The sequence below is a fragment of the Oryza sativa genome, chromosome 6 (genome assembly GCF_034140825.1).
Source record: "Oryza sativa Japonica Group chromosome 6, ASM3414082v1".
NCBI classification, from domain to species: Eukaryota; Viridiplantae; Streptophyta; class Magnoliopsida; order Poales; family Poaceae; genus Oryza; species Oryza sativa.
Window position 1 is genome coordinate 17,791,141 of NC_089040.1, and position 7,992 is coordinate 17,799,132.

The 7,992-nt window shown below is 38.5% G+C and overlaps 1 pseudogene; it reads right to left on the reverse strand.

Annotated features, from left to right (window-relative positions):
* Positions 1 to 493: 493 nt before the first annotated feature.
* Positions 494 to 1,462, reverse strand: LOC136357011 (protein FAR1-RELATED SEQUENCE 5-like; annotated as a pseudogene).
* Between the last annotated feature and the right edge of the window lie 6,530 nt (positions 1,463 to 7,992).

A 7,992-nucleotide genomic window follows, 5' to 3' on the forward strand; every position in this document is an offset into this window, starting at 1 on the left:
CGACAATGTGGCTATTGCCTGAAGTGAAAAGTGAAAACTGAATTGGCTAGCAGAGAGTGCAGTGGAGTTGGTAACGATCTTGCGAGCTATGCTTGATTCTGTAACACAGTTGGATGGGGGAATTCCTCGTCTAGTGTTCGATAGAAAAATCCTAAGTTGATGTGTAAACAAAACTCTCCTTTCCATTAAAAAAAAAAGGAAAAGCGCCCTCCATTGTGATCTCTTCGAAGACGATGAATTTTATATGGGCTGGTTTTACGTTTTTCCATTGATTGAACAAATGAGTATGTGAAATATAATTGTTCATTGTTCATTGTTCAGTCTCTATATGCAAGTAAGAAAGAAGAATACAATAGAATCAAAACAATGTAGATGCTTATTCCCGCTTGCTCATCTCATGCCGCCATGAACATTTAGCTGATTATAGTTATTTTCTGTGCAACATGGTTGAGTTTGAGGTTTTGAGCCTGTTAATTGTCTCCAGTGGCTTGTACTAGCACTTTGTCAAGTTATTTAGAAGTAGGTGTTGGCCTTCATTCTCCGGTTGAGATAAATGCTTGATAGCATTCTGCATTATGTGGAACGTACATAATCCATGCCATTCTTCTGTGAACACTTCTTCAACAACTTTGCCCATTGCACTATCTTGGTTTGTGTAAATTGTTTGCGGTTGTTAGCCATTATGTGCTTTTACAAAGGTCTCAAACAACCACTTGAAAGACTCAAATGTTTCTCGAAAATGACACTAACAAAGACACTGAAAGATCTACTCTCTTTATTTGTTCCAAAAGTAGTATAAAAAATGACAACATCATCAAAATGTGCATAGTCTATGATAATTTTAGCATCAGTCCAAAATATGTTTGCTATTTGCTCATCACAATCCATTTGCAAAGCATATTTGAAAGAAGGATTCTCAGCAATTTTGTCTTGAAAATACTTCAACATACTTCCGACTTAGACCATATGCCACCTCCCTCTGTTGCTTGGTACACGAATAATTTTTTTTTGATCACGAAGGGTGTAGCTAAGATTAAATGATCCACCAACTTGACGGCTAGCTAGCTCATGTGCAGCTTTTGGTCCAATTCCGGAGTCATCGGTTAATTGTCTTAATTTCAAAAGCTTGCAAATCTGAAATATTCATTTCTGATGACATTAGGTGGAATGTTTCCGGTGGATAAAGGATGTGATTGTGGTCTAGAACAAGATCAGTCACCTCATAATTTCCTACTTTTTGGTCTAGTATAAGGCCAATTCTTACTTGACAACCGGTTCTAGTTTCAGCTCTAGGACATTTTATTTAATGATATCTTTTATCTTGTTTCCGATGACCCTCTTTTGAGCAAACATATCTAAATGATCTAACTTTACCATCAGACTTCCTCTTATTCGCGTACCTCTTCCTAACCTCCAAACCGATGTTACCTCCATAAGATTTCCAAAACTCCCAAGCCTCCATCTCATCCTAAAACTTCGTTCCAAGTTGAGGTAGTGTACTAGGTATCATCCCCTCTCTGAAAAATCACAAGTGGATTATTACTATAGAGAAAATGCAGCCATGCTTGAAGAATGACAAGTATAGAGTTGGTATTTATTTACCTGATGAACTCATGGTGCTCACCATCCGCCTTTTCATCCATCTCTCTTGTAGAAACTGACTAATCACCGCGGCAAACACATGGTCTTCAAGTGGGTTCTTCTGCCATATCTGACCGATCACAAGCTTGTTGCATCTCAAAGCTAGGCTGTGAAGAGGTGACAAGAAAAAGGGCACAAAATCTTTTTGGAACTGAAAAGAGAAATGGAGGTGAAAAGAGTAGACGAAGAGAATTATGTAATTCTGGCGCCAAAACAGAGTAAAGATGCCATTTTTCCCTCCACGGCTCCATTACCGCGGACATTTTCGCGCCATAATGTGGCAACGCTAGCTCGGCCTCATTTGCTGGCTTGACTGCACGGACTAATGGGCTGGCCCATTATACTCTGTATATACATGCATGAATGTGAGCCACTTATTTTTGCTGGATGGCGAGGATGGTTTGACTGCACCACCGTGCCTTCACCCCTCGAAGGTAGAGGATCCAAATCCTAACCTGCTACATAACTACCTACGTCCCATAAAAAACCAACATGGTATCAAATATGACTTATCCTGATATAACAAATCTAGACATATGTCCAAATACTGTCCATATTTATAGTGTTAATTAGGATAGGTCACATCTGGTCCTAGATTAGTTTTTTATGGGATGGAGGGAGTAACATCCAAGCCCTGCCATCATTGATCAACACACATGCATACAACATATGCTACAGTAAACCGAAGTAATGTAGCAACATACACTTATCCAATTCTCTAATCTCCTTCGCGAACACCGACGCTTGCACTCACACCTCATTCCTCCCTGAGTCTAGACCCGATAACACTATCGACCGAAGTTTTCCTCCAAGAATTCTGACTCTAGTCACCTTCTCACATGATATCCCGACCGCACTGGACCTCTGATCCTCCCTGAGCATAATCTCGGTCCTCATCATTGACCAAGGTTGACCTGAAGTCACCTGCACACAATCAGACAAAGCAACCGTTCCTGAGCACATATATCATAACCTGACTCATTAGTCACACGCACTTACACCAACATCCACATATCTTTTCAAATCAGTTCATCGAATAAATCATTTGTAAAGCCAATTATTCATCACAAAATATTAATCATGACAATGATTTCACAATTTGTGCTTCGCGTGCAATCTCCTGTTTGCAATCCCCTGAATTTTCTTTAGCGAGAGCTATTTAATTGCTGCAGATTCCTTCTTGACTATTTAAGGTACTTAAATAGTGCTATATATCCTATTTTACTATAAAGTTATAACCCACTAAATTTTAAAACTTAAGATGTAAAGATACCAAATTATTATTCACTAATAATTATTACATCTTAAATATTATGCAAGCATGCTATATTATCTATGATTTATTGAATTTTAAAGCGTTAAAATGCAAGCATTTAGTTATTATTCTACATAATTCACATATTGTTTTAATATATCTCTTCATTATTTTTTATAATATCTTACATACCTATATAGTTTATCCTCACTTACTTAATATTATTTCTCTCCTCTCTTATTAATAAGTCATATCATATTAATTGTTTAGCCCTTAGATAATTCATACATGGTCTAAATTATCTCTCATTTTCTTCTCTCATTAAATCATACTCCCTCCGTTCCAAAATATAAGCATTTTTAGACCCGGCACGGTCTCCGAGATACCACTTTGATCAACAATATCTATAAAACAAGGTGTTTTAAATAAAATGAGTTACATATTATGATAGTTTGTTTAATGATAAATCTAGTAACATTAATTTTACATGATTGATCTTTTTTATTTTTTTTACAATTAATAGTCAAAGTTGAAAATGTTTGACTTATCAAAAATGCTTATATTTTGGGACGGAGTGAGTACTGAACTCCCGTAGCAACTCGTGGGGTTTCACCTAGTTATCCTATTAGTATTTGTTGATATTACGTGTCTTATGGAGACTATTAATTTTGGGGAAAATCACTGAAAGAAAATATTGTATTGTACTTGATGAGGTTGTAGATTACTTGTCACATGTTTTTTTTTTGCCTATAAGTACGGTTAATCTGAAGAGTTAATTTATATATTTAAGGTGATTGCCTATTTTTCACTTCACTTTTCTCATAACTTAGATATAACCTAACACTTTCATCACTTCCGTCATTCCTAATTTAAAACACTTTCTCGTCTTTCCTAGATAAAAGTTCGAATATAGGATTCTCTAATATAGGTATAAAACTAATTTAGAACTGATAAACATTTACTCAATTTAAATTAGACACATTCAAATTCAAACAACGATAAATTAAGAACTTCAACGTATAAATCCAAAAAAAAATCGTAGAGAAAAAGAACTTTCCAAAGAAAATGAACCGCGTGATGTATGCAATTTTTGGTTACTGCAAAACTATAAAAAAAAAAATCTAGCTACTAACATATTGCAAATAGCTTACCTGAAAGGTAGCTATGTAGCACACCTTCTATTGAAAATTTTCAGTACATTACTGACAAATAATTTATGTAGTGGATTTAATTACGAGTGCTATTGCAATTGCTGCATGCCTGTACGAGCAACAGACCAACAGTACTATTGTCACGTCTCTGATATGAGCAATTAAGAGGGCCGGTTGAACGATTAATTATATCTCATGCGACTAAACCATCAGCTTCAAGATAGAGGCTAGTAATCAGTAGGTAACATATGGCTGTGCAAGAATTTTCGGAGCTATAAAACGGCACCTCATGATGCCCAGAACTGAAATTGCGCTACACATTCTTCAGTTCCGGCTAGGTGCTCGCGCATTCAGCTGTGTCATGACAGCCCCAGGCAGAGCTTGTATGTGTGTCTGAGAGGCATCGGGATCAGGGGTGTTGCTCACCATTAGTGGTAGACTCGAAGCAGAATGTTGCAGAGCTCAAGTTGATTCAGAAACGCTGCGCAGAGTTAACTGAACTGCAAGTTAACTGTAGTACTAGCACTGCTAGATGTAAAATGAAAGCCTGTGATTCTCGAGAACCATGTAGAAAAATGTCCTAGAATATCATCAGAGAAAATTTCAGGATCATTTGTGTTGAATAAGCTGATTTGAACAATTAGATCAAAATATGGATGGCCCACAATAGCAAATAAAGCTCAATACAAAGCTTAACATGCGCGGGCGCTGACTGGCAGAGTGATCAGCAAACACATCACAAAAACCTTTTCCTCTTGCCTGATCATCGCTTTCTTGATACTGATAGAGCAATATCAAACACTTCTATATAAACCATATCATCCCCAATTGATCATCTCTAAAGATTCAATTTGAACCGTTTGAGTATATTATCTAATCTCTCTTTTTTTTGGAGGAATATTATTTAATCTCTAATACGCTAGGAAGAGATTCTGTTTGAGATATGGCTGAAATTAAAGGAACAAACAGTTAGAGGCGAGCTCATCTCTCTAATGGGTAGATACAAATTAAACAAATACAAAACGTCGGCTACGGTTCGTTACTATACAAGGAGTTGGAGTTAATCTCTCATTTCTAATAGTCCATCCGATAGGAGTAGTAGATGATGTCATCTAACATTTCTGAAACTTTCACTACTACATAATTGATTTTTCTAGACAATATCTCCTTTAAATTGCAGGCGAGCCATAACTGCTATCACCTGCAAAAATCATTCCCCAAAAACGGTTTAAGTGCTGCATGCGAAAAGCATGCGGCCGCTTAAGAGGCTCACTTGCAAAAATATATTTATTTTCCTACATGGATTCTTAAGAGGCCGTATGCGGAAATACATTTTTGCAGACGGGTCTCATAGAGATCTGCCTAAAAGTCTAACATTTCTCCTCTCTTCTCTCTCAGCATCTTCAAATTTTTCTAAGGCTTCATCCCTATCTCCTCACCTTCTCTCTCACCTCTCATTTTCCCCCCTCTCTCTACACTCACCCCCCCCCCCCACTTTTTTTGCATGTAAGCATATGCAACACTGTAAATTTAAATGCGAGCAAGCCAAATCCAGATCTAAGTATATAGATAGGATTCTCAAGTGCAATGTAGTTCTATCGAACCGGATATCCAACACTTAATATGATGGGCCATTGAATTGAGTTTTATTACTTTGAAATATTGTTTGATATACTTAATTAGGTGGTTTGTTCATAGCTTACATGTTTATATATGATATAAACTGTGTTATTTTGCTTATATCTATCCCATGCGTATTTCTTAGTGTAATCTGAATATGCAAGCTAAGATATCTAAACAATTGCTATTGGCTGATAAATAAGAGAGTTTACTCTACTAGCATGTTAAGTTTTCCACGTTATTGCTTGAAACAATGGAGAAAAAGGCCATTTTTTGGTTAGGTATGAGGTCGAAAGATTAACATGGTCACATGGACATTTTGTCTACAAATAAAATTCCAAACGTAGGTTGCTCATACTCATAATTAAAAGCTTGCATGTGCTTAGATATACAAAAAAAATCTGCATCTCTATCCAACCTATCTCCTCAACCTACTCTCTCTCCCTAACCTCTTGGGCGACTGCAAGAGCAGCGGCGGCGTCAACGAGGGCTCAGCTCAGACCGTCTATCATGTTGCATCTCCTCCCTCTCTCTCTCGACTTTTCTCCTGACGACTGGTGGTCGACGGTCATGGGGCGGCGATTCCATCAGTGGGGAGGGCGGTGGCAGCGGTGATGGCGTGCACAAGGGCCATGGCGAGCTCGGACAGTGGAGAGTTCAGCGGCGACAGCAGATCGGGTGGTGGGGAGGGCAGTGGCGGTTGGGAGGGGCCTGGCGGCGGTGGATGATCTCTCATGATTTTGGTCACTCTTAAACCTTTTTGTTCAATGATCTCATGACCGCATGTTAGGAACGAATTAAACTGTGTGATCTTTCATGGTATAATGTTCAACCCGCCGTGCACAAGGCTTTAGTGAATGGGGTTTCGGCTCGGTTTACAGGGGACCAGCTATAGGCAACCACAACAGAGCAGGCTAGCATGCCATGTGGGTCCAGAAAATGGGCATCACGAGGTGATGTTATGCTGAGCCGATCGATTAGACTGTGTGGTGCAATATGCACGTCCTAATTGCCTAGCAGGATGCCTGCTCGGCGGTTCACAACTCATCCCTTCTGTCTGTCCGTAAGCTATAGAGAGAGGCACATAGCTCTTCTACAACAACCATGGTTTGGAGTGTGATGGGGATCCAAAAAGTCGTGTTAGCCAGTAGCGGTGTACACTAGGTATTTGACAATAACATAGGTCATGCATGCCATTTTGGCCCATGTAAGCATATATGTATGTACACGCGTCAACTAGGTTACTTCATAATGAAACCTCAATGATATTGTTTTGATACTGAGAAGTAGTATTATTATATGTAGTAACTCGAGGTATCATGGTTATTTGTAGTAGGTAGCATTAGTGGTACCTACAGATATTAATTACCACTGCCAGTTATTAACATAGGTTCCAGATACCATAGCATCACTGGTATTGACATGTATTATCACTGGCATGTACATGTAGGTATCATCATTATTAATTACGCATGTGAGAGTCTGAGTCAAACATTTAGAAAATAATTTGACAAAATGAAGGGGAGATTAAATAAAAAAGACAGATTCAAAACTAGTAAATTAACCCAACAAACTCTCAAGAAAAATATCAAATAAGCCGATTCTGCTAAGTTTCTACACGGACACTCTTGCCTAGCACCCTGCTTGCTAGCCGCTAGAAGCATGATCAGCTCGCCCCTCCGACATCCTTTGCTCATGTATCACCCAAATCGTGACTAATAGCCATGCTTTTAGTCCTGACTGCGTGCGTCTTCATGTCACTCTCCCATGCTGTTAAGAGAGAAAGAATCAATGGCCCTACCAACCTAATAAAGCGGATCCTACAACACAACATAGTGCTGCTGTGTAGCATGTAGTTCAGCCATGTTTGCAGATCGAATATGGATTTGTTGGATCGATCGGGACTCTGTACCATGCGTGGTTCTCACATGTTATACAAGCTGACCTTTAGCATTTCTCAAGTCTGATGGAATTGGGTTTTGATTTGTAATCGTGGAATGTTTGTCGTACGTGCAACCATATTGTAAATTCTTTTGGGCCTAGAATGATTATCATTGCCAATTCAATGCATCAATAGGCAGTAATATTTGCGTATCAGTGCGGGTACACAACTAGGCAGTCACAATTAGACCTCCTACTTTGTTCTGATAATTTAGGTGTGCACCTTTTTGTCGGTCAATCCTGTCTTCCCCGCTTAAGATATATTTAGTTCACTCATATAAAAATTACTAGAGATGTATAAAGTTTGTCTGCTGATTCTTGTTTTATCTCTTATCATATTCTTCTCTGGTTGTAAAATGTAACAACTTCAGTTGTCCAGTATCA